Here is a 19,765-nt window from a genome sequence, read left to right on the forward strand (position 1 = left end):
TTTTGACTTTCATTTACTGTCTATGGATATCTTCAGGCCCATCGTGTTTAGGAGAGCTTATTTCTTGACTAAATGTATTCTGGTGTGTGAGATGCCTTGTTCAGCAAATATGGACCTGCAATGCCACAGACATTTTTCTGCAATATTTCATTATAACCTGACACTGTTGTAATCAGGTTTATTTCTATCATGTTTATGCTTAGGCCTCTTTTTTTTTTTGCCATTTCTTTTAAACTTTAAAGAAAAAAGGGTTCAAATAAGTGGAGGTATTTAATCCCTTTCAGCTAATGGAATTTATTTCCTGTACTCATTCATGCCTTTAACACAAGTTCGTAATCAAACACACAGAAAACAAACATTTTTTTCTGTCAGATTGTAGTAAACAAAAGGAAGTTTTAATTATCTCAGCTCCATTTCCTCTGGAAGATCAGCATTCCTCAGACACAAGAATCTCTCTTTGTGAGAAAGTGCTTGTGGAAAAAATGCTACTGAATATCAAGTCATTGCTGTGCACATGTATACCTTTTGTATATAATTGAATTCATTTTGTATTCCTATTTTTTCCTGGAATACACTATAAACGGGCCACTCATGGTAAGCATATACCTGTTGCTGCTAAGGAGGATGGGTGGTCAAAATATATATATAAAAAGAAAACCTGGAGTTTATAGAGAGTTATCATTATAGCCTTGCTTAGTCACAGTCAAGGGGGGAAGAAAGAACTGGTTCACACCACAATTTCTGTGCTCCACAAATTTTTGCATACACGTTTATATGCATTTCCACTGCATTTTCAAGGCATTCAAATGCATTTTTCCCCTTTTTTTTTTTTAAACTTGCAACCCAAGCCAATTCGGTCATTTCTCTTCTACATGTAAAAAACATTTTTTGCTAGAAAATTACTCAGAACCCCCAATCATTATAGATATATATCGTATATATTTTTTAATTTATATATATATATCTATATATATAGATATATATATAAGAACTGGTTCACACCACAAGGGATATATATAAACAGTATATATATACAGTATATATATATATATATATACAGTATATATATATATATATATATATATATATATATATATATATATTAGCAAAGGACCTTTTTCTTCCCTCCGATCCCCTACCTTGTTTGTATGTTTTCTGTTTTTCCTTCCTATACTACCCCCGCCACCCCTGGCTTTCTGAACATATTTTCTTTCTTCTCTTTCTTTCTACCTTGTTTCCACACCATGCTTCTCCTCCACCTTCTCTCCTTTTCTGTTAGACCTCATACATACTAGCACCCCTGATTCAGAATAACTAACTGCCCTACATACATTTACTGCGGCAGGGCAGCCCGGGTATGCAAAATCACGTACCTGTATGTGATTTCGTGCACGTGGTTTAGGGGGCGCGCCCCTCCCTCTGTGAGTGGACACAGCAGGAGCCATTCAGTGGTTCCAGCAGCCGCGATGGCCACCATGACCCACCGATCGTTCACAGGAGAGATGGAGCAGCGGTGTGCCGATGTAAACAAAGCACACTGCTGATCTGTCAGGGAGGAAAAGTCGGACATTGTGTTTCAGCTAAGCTGAATCACGATCTCTCTTTTCCTCCAGTGAATCCACTCCCCCCACACAGTTAGAAACACCTCACAGGGAACACATTAACCCATTGATCGCTCCCTAGTGTTAACCCCCTTCCCTGCCAGTGTCATTTATACAGGAATCAGAGCTTTTTTTTTTTAGCACTGATCACTGTATTGGTGTTACTGGTCCCTAAAAAGTGTCACTTAGTGTCAGATTTGTCCACTGCAATGTCACAGTCCTGCTAAAAATCGCAAGATCACCACCATTACCAGTAAAAAAAAAAATACAAGTCCCTAAGGCCCCTTTCACATTGGGCAGTGGAGGTGCGGTGATGGTATAGCAGCGCTATTTTTAGCACCGCTATACTGTCGTATTTACCGCGATATTCGGGCGCTACCGGTGTGATTTTAACCCCCGCTAGTGTCCGAAAAAGGGTTAATACCGCCCGCAATGCGCCTCTGCAGAGGCGCATTGCGGGTGGTATTACCGCGGTTTCCCATTGATTTCAATGGGAAGGCGCGGTATAGAAGCGGTAAACACCCCGCTCCTATACCGCTCCAAAGATGCGGCTAGCAGGACTTTTGGAGCGGTCCTGCTAGCGCACCGCTTCAGTGTGAAAGCCTTCGGGCTTTCACATTGAAGCCTGCAGGGCATGATTTTTTCATGCGGTATAGCAGCACTATTTTTAGCGATGTACCACATGAAAAACTCCTCATGGTGAAAGGGGCCTAAATCTATCCCGTAGTTTGGAGACACTATAACTTATGTGCAAACCAACCAATATACAATTATTGGGTTTTTCTTTTACCAAAGATATGTAGCAGAATATTGGCATAACTTGATGAAAAAATAAATTTTTTACATTTTTTTGGAGATGTATTATAGCAGAAAGTAAAAAATATTGTTTTTGTTTTTCAAAATTGTCGCTATATTTATTTATTCATAGTGCAAAAAATAAAAACAGCAGAGGTGATCAAATGCCACCAAAAGAAATCTCTATTTGTGGGGAAAAAAGGATATCAATTCAATTTGGACACAGCCCCGTATGGCCGCGCAATTGTCAGTTAAAGTGACGCAGTGCCGTATCACAAAAAAATGGCGTGGTCAAGAAGTGGGTAAAACCATCCGGGGCTGAAGTTTAAGTTTAGGATAGGTGCTCTGTTCTGAACTCAGCTACATCTGATGCATAAGGAATTAAAGCTTTAGAATATGCATAGTATCCCCTCTCTTCACCATCCTCCTACACCCTTTTGTTTGCCAGCATCTTCTCTTTACTTCATGTATTGTTAGATGCCCCTTGCATACTAAGTTTCTTCTTATCACCCACTGATATCACTGCCCTGAGGGTTCTCTCTTCCTTAAACTCAGTAAGTGCCAGCGGCATCTCCTTGCCTCAGGTACCATGGTACTATGCAACCACTATGCATTTAAATGTCCTATCATTCTTTTACCTTATTCATCTTTGTGGGCTGCGACCCAGTCAATTGGCTGTTGTATTTTTGTTTATTTTCTGGGGGCTAATTGTTATATACCTATACCCTATGTATGTCTCCTTTATATCTTGTAAATAAAATATTTGAACAAGAAAAATTATATTTTAGCAAAGAATCTAAGGAATAAAATGGCAGTCGTTGCAATTTTTTATGTCACGCAAATTTTTCAAACGTAATTTCTTTGGGAAAGAATAACTTGATTGATAAAAAAAAAACACCACAATATTTACCCCAATTTTTTTTGTATACTGTGAAGTAAATAGATACCAAACACGTTACGCTTTAAAATTATTAGTGGAATGGCGCCAATCTACAGTACTTAAAATCTCCATGGTGATGCTTTAATTAAATGTAATGGTCAGAGGAGGATGTAAACATCCCTTGTAATAGGAACAGGGCACGAGAGGTAGTCTTTACGTAGAGATATGGGGTATGTAAGTCCCCACATCTTTCCTCTTTGCTAGAAAGCCCGAGAAAAAAAAATAGATCTCGGCCTTTCCAGCAAAAAAAGGCTGTGTTTACATCTGCCAAAGCCAGGAGGGTTGTCATTTGGCCTTTGAGGGTCATAGAAATGGTCGGGGATCATCTGGTCTTCAGCCAGCTCTATGGTAAGCCAGCTGCTGTGTTAGATTGATTCTTCAGCTCCCCGATTGCACAGGAGAGACTGGCGAAGCACCAAAAAAGCACCGGAGGGCGGTGGGAGGGAACCGCCTGTAAAAGCAAACCAAACTTTTTGGGCAACAGCAATCATTTAAAGCAGAGTTATCATACAGCAGTGAGCAAGCCTTATGCGATTGTGTAAAGTATATTAGGATCAGAGTTATGCAACCGGTTTATTTTGAGTTTATTTCTACAGTACACTTCAGCAAAAAGGAGTATAATGTTGTGGGGAAAAAAGCAAGGCATCTCTTAATTCCATACTTATTTCTGACATTACACTTTCTCAAATAAATTCCCAGGTTAAAATGATATATTCATTCTGTCACAATTTGTTATCTCCTATTGCATAAAGGTATCTAAATAATAATTATAGCTAGCTATAATGCACTGTAGCATGTTGTATTTTATCCTGCAGTGATAAGCAGTGGTGCCATGTTCACTACCTATGCAGATCCATAGAATCAGAGTCAGGTCAGAATCTGGTTGTCAGGGAAGAAATATGTTTTAACAGTCAGATCAAAGTTCAACCCACCAAAATTACACATTTATTTTATCTCTTGGGGATTCTAACAATGAGATATTCCCACTGGTGTTACTAGACCTGCCATAGCTTTAGGATTCCCATCAAGAGTTTATTTTTTGTTTATTGAAGGACACAGAACGTCTTAAACCTTAGGGCTATACTCCCACCTACTGGAGCTTTGGCACTGGCAAACACAAAAAAACTGTAGCCCAGCCCCCATATAACCCCACTCACCATCAGCACGCCTTGTTTTTTTGCTAGTGACATAGGAGGGTGGACAATTTCTCTACAGCTCTGCTGTGTTAATGCTAATTTTGTTTGTTAGCACCTTCTTTCTACTTCTATACCACTGCTGACTTTTCAATTGCAGTTTTCCAGGGCAGTAACTTTCGGCCTAGCTTTTGGAGTACCACGTGTGGACCCCCCTGGACTGGATGTGAGGAGAAGCACTGGGTTCCAGGTAGGGAGCTTTCCAGACTTTGTTCTGATAAACGTAATCTGTGGAACTCTTTTCAAATCCAGAGCCAGTGACATGGCTTCAGCATTTGCCGTCTTTGAAGACTCACTTAGCGGGAAGGCATTTCTGTCCAAATACGTGGAGCTATCTCAATTGCTTAGGTAGTTAGGTGCCTTTTATTAAAAAGAAGAAGTTTAAGCTAATGTCATATGAAGGCTGGAGTGTTTCAGGCTTCATGCCCTTTTTCCTGCCATGAAGCATCTCTCCACTGCGGCTTCTACTTGAAGAGCCATGAGAAACTTCAATCTATGATCTATTTATCCTGCCTGCCTACAGTCAATCCAACCCTGACTGCTATCAGCTGTCTGGGTTTCATGAGTATCTGAGAACTTGCCTCTTACCCTGAACATGTATGTTGCCATACCACCACATGTGTGATTTTAGAAGCCAGGGTGGTGGTTTGGAGCAGTTCAACTGTACTGGATACCCTGGGCATGTGCAATATTCTACTGATGGCTCTGGGCCTGCTTTTAACTGCCTAGAATAAAGTTCTTTGCACTTGAAGTCTGGTGTAGATGGACCCTTACAGTTGAGGTTTTTAGCATTGTCATGCAGGATTTTTGGCCTAAATCACCCAGTTATTTGCTGGCTCTGATCTCAGTTGCCACAAGTGCACTGCCAAGAAAATTCCATATCTGATTTCCTTGCAGTCTTAGCAGCTTCTGAGCCATTGGTTGCAAACATTTTGTCTGATTCTGAGTTGCTCCACTGCTTCTCCGAAGCTTGTCCCTGAAATATCACTGTCTTCTGCTATTACTCTCAAATTAAAGGAGACTGTTTCAGCTTTTATTGATCAAGTGCGCATCACTCTAAAACAGAAGATCAGCCTGTTTTTCCAGCCTGGGTCAAAACTTTTAAGGCCACCAAGACTTTCCCTTTGCACCTGCTATTTTTTCTCTATGGGGATTGGAAAACGTATTGACAAGCTGCTTGTGCCCTTAAAGCTTATTATTTGTTTAATGAAGACATTGTGCAAACATGTTCTATTCCCACTGTGCATCCAGCAGTGTCTTGCCTTAACAGGGCACTTGTCTTTAATGGGCCAATCAATAAGAAGTCAGAAGCCATTTCTAGAGCTCTGTTCTTATTGGCAGTCCCTGCCTATCACCTGATCCTAGATGTGACTTTATATTGCCAGACCGTGGGGGAGATTTACTAAAATATGTGCACTAGGAATCTGGTGCAGCCATGCATGGTGGCCAACCAGGTTCTAACATTGGCTTGTTCAATTAAGCTTTGGCAATAAATCCTGGAAGCTGATTGGTTTCTATGCAGATTTGCACTAGATTTTGCACTCTTCAACTTTAGTTTACCCCCCCAGCCCCCCCTGGGTCTGGCTGGTTAAAATCCCTTAAAAGGGATCTAACCACTGCCTCACTTGGAGCGGATGGCTGTAACATTGCATTTCATCTGCAATGGATCTTTGCCTCATCCTGGATATCAAAATCTGAATGTCTTTAATCAAGTTCAAACATTCCACACAAAGCCTACAAAATCTGTCACTGCCTCCCTTAACCAGGGGACTTTCTGGCTTCTGTGGACATTAAAAAGTCTTACTTATATGTCCCCATCTTTCCAGTGCTTCAGCAATCCATATTCTTTGCGGGAGGACTTGCACTACCAGTTTGAGGCATTGCCATTTGGCTTCTTGTCTCCACCTTAGGTATTTACAAGGTGCTAGCTCCTGTACTAGCCCTTCTAAATTGTCATGTCATTCCTGTTGTGGGATACTTAGATGACCTCTTGTTGAGAGAACAGTCAGAATGGGCTCTTTTGGACAACGTGGTCTTGACCTTCAAATGTTACAGCAATTCAGATGAAGTTCAAACCATCAAAACCATTTTTGTAACTGATTGATATTTGTAGCATCTGGGTCTAGTCCTGAACATAGGCTGAAGACAGACTACTGCTCTCACATAGAGGGTAGCAGTCCTAATCTTCACTGTGTGGCTGGAATTCTCACTTTTAAGTCAGCACTGGAGCAGAAGTTAATCCAATAAAATCTTGTAAGCCATTTAAAAGCAATGTTTGTATGTACCCTGATTCAACATATTTCATTTTGATGAAAGTTACATACAGTTGGGCTTCCTTTTTTTTTTTTTTACAACTAGGACCATTAGTCTGTTATGTCAATTTTGTTTTTCCAGTGAAAATGCCTATTCTTTTAATTAGTATACATGTAGAGGACCTATGTATTTTGATATTTTCTTATCCTTTCCAATTAGTATTTGTTTGAATTGGTTACCGCTTCTGTAATACAAATGAGGGTTCCTCCTTTTTATATGACATTGTGTCACCAACAAAAACTGGCAGTAGGATAGGAATGAGGCAACCTAATGTTCTCTGCCATCTCTTACGATACACACTTCTGATAAATGTCACTTTGTTGAATATTACCACTGCTAAAATACCAGCTGGACCCGCTGACACTTTTGTACTTCTAATTTGTAGTGTTGTGAATAAATTAAGGCATTTGCGGGTGACTGACAAGAGAGATTCAGATGGAAGCTCTGAGGTTTAAATAATAGTTTGTTCAAATAACCTCGTCGACAACATCAGCCTATTTGTGTCTATACTGCCGAGAAAAACATTTGCAAATTAGATTCATGCAACTGCTAATAATGGTTAACTGCACAGCAGTACTAGAAACATGTGTAATCTGCATTTAATTTGATAGATGCTGAAGGGATTGCTGCCTGCCTTTGATGTCAGACCCTAGCATTCGCACAGTTTAGGGTTGACAGGTTCAAATCATCACAACTTAAAGCAAACTATCTTGAAGCTCTTGCTGATTTCTCAGACTCTTATAGAACACAAGTGTTATTCAAGCATTCTATTGCTCCGAGTATACTTGTTCATTTTGAATGTCATGCATCACACAGTATAAACTCATCCATTTGCAATAAGGATACTTTATGTGGTTTAGTAAATTGCCCTACCTTCTTTTTAGATGTAGTAGATCGTAAGTAGGGGTTTTGAGAATGAAATATTGATATTTTTTAAGAGGTAAATACTGGTTAAATCTGAACTACAGACAGACAGCTAAATACACTACATATATATAAGAGAGCTGTTTTACCTGCTAAAAAGCATTTCTAGACATACAATTTAGCGATTTACACAGCTCGGCCACACTGCACAGCCCTGTCTGTCGCAGCAATAGACTTTTTCTTTTGTATTTAAGAACATTTAAGCAGCCGTATTAGCAGGGACCTGACAAGATTTGAACCATGTATGGGCAGGCTGGTGGCACTGAAGTCGATCAACTTCAATAAAACCAAGCTGTTGGATTTTTGACATGTGATTACGGCTATAGCCACTAGCTTTTACACCTGAATGTCGGCCAGTTTTTATTGAACCAGCCGATGTCCCGCCGAAAATCGGCCTGTGTGTACTTGGCATTCATTTGTGAATCTTATCTATTTTTATTCTATGCAAGCCGATGATCTTTTCAGAAGGCTTTTATTAGCTAGTAGATTAAATAAAATATTCACCTTATTTGAGAAAGATTTATTTATAACACATATAATAAATATTGAAATGTAAACTGAAGCTTTTAGCCCTAACCTAATAATGGTAAGGTTGGTAAATATAGAGGAACTTTTTTTATCTGGACCTCCCTTTTTTTAAATATTTGAAGTTTTTAGAAGGTCCTAAAGACCTGCACCCTTGGAAAAGATCTATAATGTGACGCAATTGTTACTTTTATATACTGTAGTACCAATATTCAGGGTGTGGTGAAGAGACTATTTTATGGGGATCCTGTAAATTAGATCTGGTGACTAGCATACCAATTGCTTTTCTTGGAAGGTGTCTTCTCTTACCACATACTTGCAATGTATGTGTGGCGGAGAAATATTACATTATTTTGGAGTAACACAATAAAACCACATGAGGACATCTTTCTTTATAGTTTACCAGCTGGAAATTGGTTGAAATCTCATCAACAGTGTACGCCTTCTCAATAATGAAGGCAACCACCTCCAAGGTCTTAAAGCACTGTGACCTACACTATTCTGTGTTTGCAAAGCAATAGCCCATTCCGTATCATTCCCATCCAAGCTGTGTGTTGGATTGTTGTAATTCACACCCAGCAGCACAAAGACCGCCTTTCTGTCATCTGAGTGCATTACAGGTTCTTACAGTATATAGTGCTGAAAATGTATGCAGCATTTTACATATATATTGTACATTCCCATCAGTCCCTGCCCTCCAGGAGCTTACAATCTAAGGTCCCTAACGCAAATGTGTACATAAACATACTAGGGCCAATTAACCTCCCAGGAAGTCTTTGGGATGTGGGAAGAAACCCACTCAGACTCGATGGGCCAGATTCACAAAGAGATACGACGGTGTATCTACAGATACACCATCGTATCTCTGACTTACACTGGTCCTATCTATGCGCCTGATTCATAGAATCAGATACGCATAGATAGGGCTAAGATCTGACAGGTGTAACTGTGTTACACTGTCGGATCTTTTTTTCATTTTAAAAATGGCGCTGGGGGCATTCCCGCTGATTTACCTTGAATAATATGTAAATCAGCGAGATACGCAAATTCACGAACGTACGCGGACCCGACGCAGTCTTCTTACGACGTTTCCGTAGCGGCGTACCCGTCGTATACTTACCCCTGCTTTTATCAGGCGCAGCCAATGTTAAGTATAGCCGGCGTTCCCGCGTCAAATTTTTTAACGTCGTTTGCGTAAGTCGTTCTAGAATACGGATGGACGTCGTTTACGTAAGCGTCGAAACCACTGACGTCCTAGCGACGTCAGTGGGAGCAATGCACACCGGGAAATTCCCCGGACGGCGCATGCGCATTTAAATCGGCGCGGGAATGCGCCTGATTTAAATAGTACACTCCCCCTAGCCACGGAATTTGAATTCCGCCGGGGGATTTAGGATCCGCCGCCGCAAGTTTGGAGGTAAGTGTTTTGTGAATTAGCCACTTGCCTCTCAAACTTGCGGGAGCGGATCCTAAATCACGTAGATCGAGCGGATCTATAGATCCGCTGATCTACGTGAATCTGGCCCAAGGAGAACATGCAAACTCCATGCAGGTTGTGTCATGGTTGGGATTCAAACTGATGACTCTAGCGCTGCTGGGTTGACATGCTAACCACTTAACCCAGTAAACTATTGCTCCCTGGAAGAGTTTAGGTGTAGATATTTGCCAGCACACCTCAGATCTTCAGATTGAGTCCAAAACAGTTTTTTCCATTCAATAAGTTTTTATTGGAAATTATACAGTTTCACAGATATACATACTTTGAACATCATATGCTGTGAACAACATCAAACAATGAATAAGGATAACAAGAGAAAAGAGAAAAAGAGGTGGAATCCCCAACATCTCATCCGTGCATGGTCGCTGGTGTATCCACATCACAAGACACCAGAATGCCACATACATGCCTCATATGGGCCCAATATACCCCCAAGTCAATGCCGCCACAGGGCCGAGCGGAAAAGGGCGTAGAGAGGCACCCCCAGCACCCCCATGGGATCAAACTGTGCTCTTCCGGAGAGGACCTCCCCGCCCCAGCCCGCCCAGCCCCGAACCAGCACGCTCGAGGGCTCCCAGCATCTACCATTTTCGAAGGTACCAAGGCCACCCAGTGGACAGACGAAGGAAGTTGTTAGCCAGAGAAGATGGGAGGGAAGGAGGGGGAAAGAAAGATAAAAAGAAAGATAAAAAGAAAAGAGAAAGGAGACAACAAAACAAAAAGAAAAAGAGAACAGAATCAGATCATAAGTGATTAAAGATATAACCTGGATCCACAAATATTTAGTTTATCATGTCTTCAATTTACTTTAAATATTGGGCCTCAACGGCCATACCGCCCTTTGTACCACTCAGTCCACGACCTCCATCGTTCACAGGCCGAAAGGAATCTACCCTGTGAAGCTGCGAACATCCGTTCGTATTCAATGTGTGTGTTGATTATTGCAATTATCTCTTGTAATGTGGGAGCTTTTTGGTCTCTCCAGTGGCGAGCAACAGCTAGTCTAGTGCCCAGTAAGATATGGGAAACAACTGCTCTATTATTTTTCGGGATAGAGTCCATTCCTAATGAGAGGACCGCCAGTCCCGGGGATAAAGGTACTCCTACATTCACCACTTGGGCGATCAAGACAGAGATCTCCCTCCATACCGAACGCATAGCAGGACATTCCCATATGATATGGAACAGAGTTCCCACAAGACCACATCCCCTCCAGCAAAGCGGGGAGACCTGAGAGCTAAACTTCGCGATTCTGAACGGGGTTAAGTACCACCGCAGTAATATCTTTTGGTAGAGTTCCCAGAGATTAATACTCCTGGTAGAGGTATATGTGGTACGTAGAGTTTGCTGCCATTGGTCTGAGGAATATGTTATTCCTAGATCCCTCTCCCATGCCACTATATTGTTGGATTTCACAAATACTAGTTTGTTGTTCATAGTACCATAAAATAGGGATATACCTCTAATATTGGTAGACTGCTTGGTAAGATACAGCGCAATTCTCCATGGGAGCTGGATCGAGAGAGTCGGACTAGTCTGAAGAAAGTGATTTATTCTTAGGAAAGTAAAGTAGTCGGACTCCTCCAAGCCATACTCCACCTGGAGTGATCTGAACGTCTTCCCACTCGGGCCTATCATCAAATCAGAGATGTGAGCTATTCCCCTTTTAGTCCAGTGAGCAACATTTAAGTCTGGAATAACGCCATTGAGACATGTCATTGGCATTGGGAGGTATGTCTCGGGATGCTGTCCCTGGGATGTCTTTAGGAGTACATCCCAGGCTTTCAAAGAAGCCACCATCGTAGGAGATAGTCCCCCAGGGGGCGTAGCTGAGAGTGTAGATGCCATCAATAGGTCGTGCAAGCTGCCTTGTGTAAGTTGGGTTTCCTCTAGCTCCCGCCATCTCGTAGAAGGCGGATCAGGGAACCAAGTCCTTAGTTGCGCCAAAACGGCTGCCACATGGTAATCCCTCACCACTACATTGCCGACTCCTCCTGCCCCTCTAGATGCTATAGAATTCCTAAATGCCCATCTTGCTTTTTTGCCCTTCCATAGAAATTGATTGATTAGGGCCTGGGTTTTAGTAAAGAAGGAATTAGGGGCTGGAATGGGAAGGGTCCTAAATAGGTATATGAGTTGTGGAAGGACCATCATCTTGAAGGCCGCTAATCTGCCTGACCACAGTAATTCAGACTTAGCCAATTCTTGTAGTTTTGTTGGTAGGGAGGCCAGAAATGGGGTGTAGTTATACGCAAATAGGTTCCCTGACGTAGATGACAGGGTAATGCCAAGGTATTTAATGCCCTCTTTGCTCCATGTGTATGGAAATCGTGAACTGAGTGTACTCCTCACAGTGGTGCTAATCCCCATCCCCAAGACAAAAGACTTATTCTCATTGACTTTATAGTATGACGTTTTCCCAAACATTTGAAGTGCCTCATGTACCGAAGCCAGGGAAGTGACAGGGTCTGATAGCATTAGGATAATGTCGTCGGCGAAAAGACTGATAGTGTGTACTTTTTTGGAGGAGGGGAAGCCGCTGATATCCTTATGTGCTCGTATGTACGAAGCTAGGGGTTCTAGGATCAAGTTAAAAATTAACGGTGATAGGGGACACCCCTGTCGGGTGCCATTAGTAATGGCGAAAGGCCTGGAGAGCGTCCCCGAAGTGAACACTCTAGCTGACGGTGTTGAGTAAAGTGCCATAATTGCCGTGTATATGTGTCCCACGAATCCAAATTTCCCAAGGACCATCTCCAAATAGCCCCAATGGACTCTATCAAAGGCCTTCTCTGCATCCAGGGCAAGGAGCAGAGAAGGCCTTCGCTGAACCTCCGCAAGATGTATAATATTGACCAGCCGTCTCGTAGCGTCGGAAGCTTGGCGCCCTTTTGTAAAGCCCACTTGATCCGGGTGGATCAATGTTGGCATTATGTCTACCAGACGTCTGGCAATAAGTTTGGCGTACAGTTTGAGGTCATTATTCAATAAGGAAATGGGCCTGAAGTTGGCCGGTGTATCGGGAGTCTTCCCTGGCTTAGGCAAGGTTACAATTAATGCTTCCAGCATTTCTGGTGGGAAGGACGAAGAGGCGGCGGCTTTACTAAATACTTTTTCGAGGTAAGGTGACAGAGTGGACCTAAACATCTGGTAGTATTCACTCACAAAGCCATCAGGGCCTGGAGATTTGTTGGGTGGTAGGGAGTCTATGGTTTTTTGTATCTCGTCCACCGTAAAGGGGGAGTTTAGATATTCTATTTGTGTTGAGGAGAGTTGGGGCAAGGAAACTTTGCTCAAGAAATCGTTTATCAATGAAGTAGTGGGTTGGGGTGTATCTTTATCGTCTTTTAGATTGTACAGGGAGCCATAGTAATGGCTGAAGGCGTCAGCCATATCTTGAGGGTGGAACATTTTCGTTTTATGTGTGGGATGTAAAATGTGGGGAATTTTGGTCTTAATCCTACGTCCCTTAAGCCTATTTGCTAACATTTTACCGGCTTTATTTCCCTGTGCATAATAATTCATTTTTAATCGTTTGGACAGCCTCTCAAAATCCTCCAGTAGGAGACGTCTGAGATCGGCTCTTAGTTGCATGAGTTTGGTGGTGAGTGACTGTGAGGGCAGCCTTTTGTTCTCGCTTTCCAATTTTGCAATTTCATCTGTAATATCTTTGATATTTTTGTGCCGCTGCCTCTTTGCCCTAGCCCCCAACTGGATAAGAATACCTCTTATATACGCTTTATGTGTAGACCACAATGAAAATGGATCCTGACCAGGTATGTCATTTATATGGAAAAATTCCGTTAAGTGCTTTTCAACAGTTAGTTTAGTAGTATGTTGTTGTAGCAAAAAAGTGTTGGCCCTCCACACCGGAGACGGGTTGGTGGTAACAGCGTCCCCGATGGTCAGGGAGATCGAAGCGTGGTCTGACCATGTTATATCATTGATAGCTGCTGTTACAGATCTGGTCAGGATGTTGTAATCAGTCAAGAACAAGTCTATCCTCGTGTATGTGCGGTGTGGGGCTGAAAAAAAGGTAAAATCCTTCTCGTCTGAATGGAGGCATCTCCACACATCGAATAGATCTGCGGTATGAATAGCTCCTTGTAATGACACTCCTGCTCTAAGTGCTTTGGATGTTGTGTCCATGGTTACATCAGGCACAGCGTTAAAATCTCCACACAGTATAAGGAAACCCTTTTTGATAGGTTGTATTTTCCTCATAAGCTTTTTAAAGAAGCGCATCTGGTGAGCATTTGGGGCGTACACATTCGCAATGGTGTAGGTCACTGAATTGATGTCACACACCAAGATCAAGTACCTGCCGCCAGGGTCTGCTAGTTCCGTGTGTAGGGAGAAGGTGACCGTATCTCGTATGGCCGTTAATACTCCTTTGGTCTTGGTATTGGCATTTGCAGTGAATACTTTGGGGAAATTCCTATGAGAGCATTGAGGTGGTGAATCTTTGCTGAAGTGTGTTTCTTGAGCACAAATGATGTCGCTCTTGTGTAGTATAGCTTCTTTCCACAGGGATTTCCTCTTGACAGGATGGTTCATACCCCTTGTATTAATAGATAGGAACTTGATCGCCATTTATGTTAAAAAGAAGTGTCGTGGAGCATGGTAATGACATTTTGGAGGGTTCAAGGGCTCTCTCAGTGAGCTGAGTGGCGATGTTTGTATGTAGCTGTAGCCAAATGTACTCACTGTGATCCCGAGTCGGTGCGTCTCCATGAAGCAAGTTGAAATCTTCCCAATCCCGTGGGGTGGATATCGAGTAGAGTCTTTAGGTGAGTCCCAGTTTGAGGTTATAGGTGTATCTGAGTGGATCCAAAAACAAGAAAAAAAAAAAAAGAGGAGCGAGAAAACATAACAAAAAGTTAAGTGAAACGTCAGTAAACAACCAGCCATGTCTATGGCAACAGAAGATAGTACGGAAGGGCCATGCCCGGGTGCAGCTAAACGCTGCTCAGGTTGTATCGGGGATAAGTTCATGCCCAAGAACCGTTTTGTTTCCCACGCAACATTTTACGGGTCCTGGTGCAGGACAACAAAATGGAGAAGAAAAGTTACTTGTGCGATCTTGCATTCTTTTGAGTGACTTGTTTCCAGTCAGGGTTGACATTGGTTTTCCGTGCTGTTGGCCTGTCACTTTCGGTAGGAGCAGGTAGAATTTCCCATTCTTTCAGTAATCCTATTCCCCGTTCAACTGAGTCTACGTTGAATGATTTATCACCGTAGGTGATAATGATTTTAGTGGGGAAGCCCCACTTGTAGGGGATGTCGTGGTTCCTCAAAGCTTTAGTGATAGTGCCTAGGTTCCGTCTTTTTTGTAGGGTATGCTGGGAGAGATCAGGGTAAAACTGTAGGTTTTGAAACCTGGGTGGAATATTGTTATTCTTACGCATCGTCTGCATGAGCTGATCTTTCACATGGAAAAAAGTCATACGTAGGATCACATCCCTGGGGACAGCTGCAGGGAGAAAGGCAGGCTTCGGAAGCCTATGGATCCTATCAATGGTGAGGTCTATGCTGGTGAGATCTGGAAGGAGAGATGAAAATAAGTCGATCGCATACGATCGCAGATCCATGGGTTGCACAGATTCAGGGATGCCTCTTATTTTCATATTATTCCTCCTGGATCTGTCTTCGAGGTCTGCTAATTTGTTCTTAATCCATTCGCTACTCTCCTCCTGCACTTCACTTGCATCCACCAGGTTGTTAATTGTAGAGGCATATTCCCCCATTTTGGATTCTATGTGCTCCACTCTGCCCTCCACCTCTCTAAGTTCCCCACTCACCCTGTGCATACAGTTCATCATATCTGCCTGTAGCGAGCTACGCAGTGTCACTAGCATGTCCCTGAGAACAGTGTCCATCACAGGTTGGTTACTAGTAGGGAAAGTTGCAATGGAGTCTGGTAACTCACGTGTGTCATCTCCGGAATCCGTGACAGGGCTCACTGCAGGGCCGCATCCCGCTCCATCTAGTCTCATCCGGGCCTTTACCGGGCTGTCGGACGGTGAAGGGGTGGATAGATGTGTGTTAGGAGGGGATGTCTGCGCTGTACGAGGGGAGCGCTCTCCCCCCATGTTCTTGGTCTGGTGTGGAGGCCTGGGTGTCGAGGCCGCGTCGGCGCCATCTTGCCTGCCTCCCTCTCTCGGCACTGTGAACATGTCCATCAGTCGCTGAGGCTTTGCGGACCCCTTCCGCTTGTTGGTCATCCTCCCTGCCGTTGCCCGGATCGGATCGCTCGGTCGTGGGATCAATTTTGTGCCTGTATCCAGCTGTTTAGTGCCGTTTTAGTCTCGTGGGTGACGGAGCTCTCTCACCAAGCTTCCATCCGGCTCCGCTGCAGGCCACGCCCCCTCCAAAACAGTTTTTAATTGAGAATGATCACATCATAAACAAGAGAGTGCAATGTTTTTGAGTCACACAGGACCCCTTCATCAGGCCCCGAAAACATTGCAATCACTTGTTTATTATGTGATCATACTTTATTAAAAGCAGTTTCAATCCAAAGATCTAAGGTGTGCTGGCAAATATCCACACTTTGACATACATGAGCCAGTTTCAAGCGGGTGGTTGCTGCAGCACCCAGTAACTTATAGCCTTTTCCAGTAACATGTGCAATGGGAATATATGTGGATATCTGGGAGAGTTTACAGCACACAATCCATTTACTAGGTGATATTTCACGACTACAGAAGAGTCATAAGAGGATGCCATGGTTGGCTTCCTTTGAGCATGCTAGTTGCCTGGCTGTATCTGGCTTCAGTACCTCCCGGTCCCTAACCCACAAAAAACATCCTTTAAAATTAGTGGGAGCATTCTTCATCTCTACTTACTCCAGGTCAGCTACTCAATAGATTTTGATGTCACAGCATCAGCCTCACAGCCAGGAAACTAACATTTTTAAAGGAGAGGTCAGCAATGACAGTCTACATAATTCTTTCATGATAGGTTTTCTTTAAGACCAAAGGCTTTCTGCTATGAACCTAACTGGGGAGCCTTAACTCTTACCCTGCCTCTGTGAAGTCTTTTGGACAATAAAAAAGCCAATCACATGAACTGAGATTCTTGGGGGTGTTGTATAAAAAATTTCAAACAGAACTCCCTCAGAAATGTGTTGCCCCCGTATTTTTTGCTGTTACTTTGACAGTTTTAGTAAATCATAGGTACATGTAGGTTGAAAAGGGAAAGGTCATTTTAGCAACAATACATGTTATGTGAACTTGTGAAACATGTATTTATTTTATATTACAGTATATTCTTTAGAAAGTTATTTTCCAATAACTGACACCTCTAAAGAGGTACTAAACCATAACTGGATGCTATTTAGTTGGCTGAAGCACAGTGTATCATAAACAACTTATTTTCTTTATAAGATACTTCTTTCCCCCCTTTTTTCATCCTTTGTTTCTCAGTACTGTTGAACTGCAGCAGGGGCTTCTTGTCTACATAAATGCACTCCCAATGATGTCTGGATCAGATTTTTTTAGGGTGGGTTTCCTGATGCTAACAACAGTAAACAAACCTGCCTGTGCAATGTGTTATAGCCCAGCTGTTTATAGTTTCATTGGAAGAGCGTGTGACAGGGTGACAATGCATTGCTATTGGGAGACAGTGACAAAGCATTGTCACCCTACAGCTGGAAGTGCCTGAAGTAGGACCTTTATAAAAAAGAACTGTGACCAGGTGCTTATGTATCATGCCTCCATCCCAATATATAACATACACATTAAAAGGAGGCATAATATAAAACAAGTAATCAAAAATGTATTTATTGTACAAGGATTGGACACATACATGTATAAAGTGCACATGCAATTTTGTTAAGCACAGCAAGCCAATGGGTTACACGTAACAATATATAATGTACATCTAGCTGGTATATTTTCAGGTACATGCTTTACATAACCAAGATGATTGCAATATGAGAGAGGAATGCATCTTCTAACTTTTCGTGAATACTTTCACTTCTTCAGGAGTAGATGCCTCCAACAACAGAACCCTATAAAATCCGCTTGAAACTTAATAAAACATAGGGAGTGATTTACTAGAGGCCATTAGACTGTGTGCACTTTGCAAAGTGCAGTTGCACTCTGCAAAAAGCAGTTGCTCCAGAGCTTAGTAGATGAGCAGAAACTCTGCTGACTTCCATCATCCAATCATGTCCAAGCAAAAATGCTGTTTTTTTATGTTTCTTGCACGTGATTGGGTTTTCTTTGCAAAGTGAAGTTTTACCTCATTTACTAAACTCTGGAGCAACTGCACTTTCAGAGGGCAACGGCAAAGTGCACAGTCTACTTGCCTTTAGTAAAACAACCCCATAGTGCTCCTTGTCCGGAACGGGAGTAGTGGAAGGGGACAAAGACTTCCAGAGGGTAAACCAGTGAGGTGACACAAGAGAGATCATGGTTGTGGTAAAAAAATACCATAATACCAAAAACCAACCCAGTGTTTGCATTGATGCAAACATTGATGATTCTCCAGCCAAACAGATAAAGCACTTGAAAATATACCAGCTTGATGTACCTTATATATCGTTACGTGTGATCCATTGGCTTGATGTGCAAAAACATTACATATATAAATTGATAACTTATGACTTCTGGATTATACCTCATTTAAAGTCCCATGAGCGAATATTGGTTGTGTGGAAGTAGGGCCTCTATGCTATATTCACAAGTTATTGTTTTAATGAAAGGTGCATTTAAAAAGATTGAACTCAACTTTTGAAAAGGCATGAACTCGTTACAGCTTATATGAGATTTTAGTGATATGTACATATGCTTTAAACTTGTTGCTTTACTGCAACCTACCTAATTTTTGTCTAACATCCCATGTTTTAAGATGAAAAGAATATTTAAAAATCATCATTTTATTAAGGACAATCAGGAATTTATAATTTATTAGGTGTGAATTTAGTGGGTTTATAAAATTGACTTTATGCTCTAAGGTTAACAAAAAAGCAAAAAAGATCAATATTTAATAGTTGCCATTAGTTAATGTTATCCTATTCAAGATTATCATTTACCAGTCAGCGATTTTATCAATTTAATAGATTTCTATTGACTCTTCTACTGGGTTATATTCAGCTTGTATTTGCTAACAGTTATTTTCTACTTTGCACGCCATCTCAAAGTTTTTACCAAATAAAATTTGCAAAAGCATTTTGCTCCACCGACTTTTCATCTAATAACAAGACAAAGGGAATTGTACTGTTCATTGAGTGACATTTCAAGATAGGATGCCAGCTCAGCTGGACTGTATCTCATTAAAGGGTAATTAAATAGTAATTTTGCAGTCGGTAATCTTATGATCTCACAACCATATTGCTTTAAATTGGCATTATAGCTTCCATTTGCTATAGTTGCCTCTGTGTCAGGGGTACTGGGGCAAGATTATAGAATGTGAAAATCTTTATAGCACAAAAATAAATGGCACCTGTGTTAGACTTTTTACCTGCTTTTATAGGAGGTTATTATGATGGGGGTTTTTTATGCATCAAATCAAGTTGGCTTTCTCTTCATGTAACACATTGGGTCAAAAACCTTCTCTATTAAATGCTGCAGGTTTTTAGTCTTAAAAAACTGTTTATTTGCTATTTTCAGGGAATCTGTTTTCTTAAACTGTGAGCACAGATTAGCTTTTTCTTTATTACAGACTTCACCTTCTCAGTGGCTCCTTCCAAAGCCACTTTTAATAGAAATAGCAAGTTATAAATCATATAAGCAATTACTAAGACATTGTGCGAGTAAGGCTTGGTTTGGGCTATAGCCCCAGATGTTCCTAGGCTTCAATAATGGGCCAGCCCAGATATTTACAGCTTAATTTCTGTGTAAGTGCACTTGTCTGTGTTTGGCCCCTTTTTCCAGTTATAGTCAAGTAGAAAGATTTCATTTACAATCATGGCAAAGCTGTGAATAAAGGCAATTGTTTGCTCTTTCAAACACACAATAAATCGTGATAT

The 19,765-nt window shown here is 41.7% G+C and overlaps 1 protein-coding gene across 2 annotated transcripts in view; it reads left to right on the forward strand.

Moving 5' to 3' along the window:
- Positions 1-19,765, forward strand: part of FIGN (fidgetin, microtubule severing factor) — a 198,113-nt gene that overhangs the window by 47,250 nt on the left and 131,098 nt on the right. Inside the window, exon 3 of one of the 2 annotated variants that reach the window (XR_005750351.1) lies at positions 4,630-4,714. The exons of the other annotated variant lie outside the window; for it this stretch is intronic. The gene's annotated coding sequence lies outside the window, so the exon portion shown is untranslated. Of the gene's footprint in view, positions 1-4,629; positions 4,715-19,765 lie in introns of those variants that run through there. 2 annotated transcript variants of the gene reach the window in all.

This window comes from Rana temporaria, chromosome 6 (genome assembly GCF_905171775.1).
Source record: "Rana temporaria chromosome 6, aRanTem1.1, whole genome shotgun sequence".
NCBI classification, from domain to species: Eukaryota; Metazoa; Chordata; class Amphibia; order Anura; family Ranidae; genus Rana; species Rana temporaria.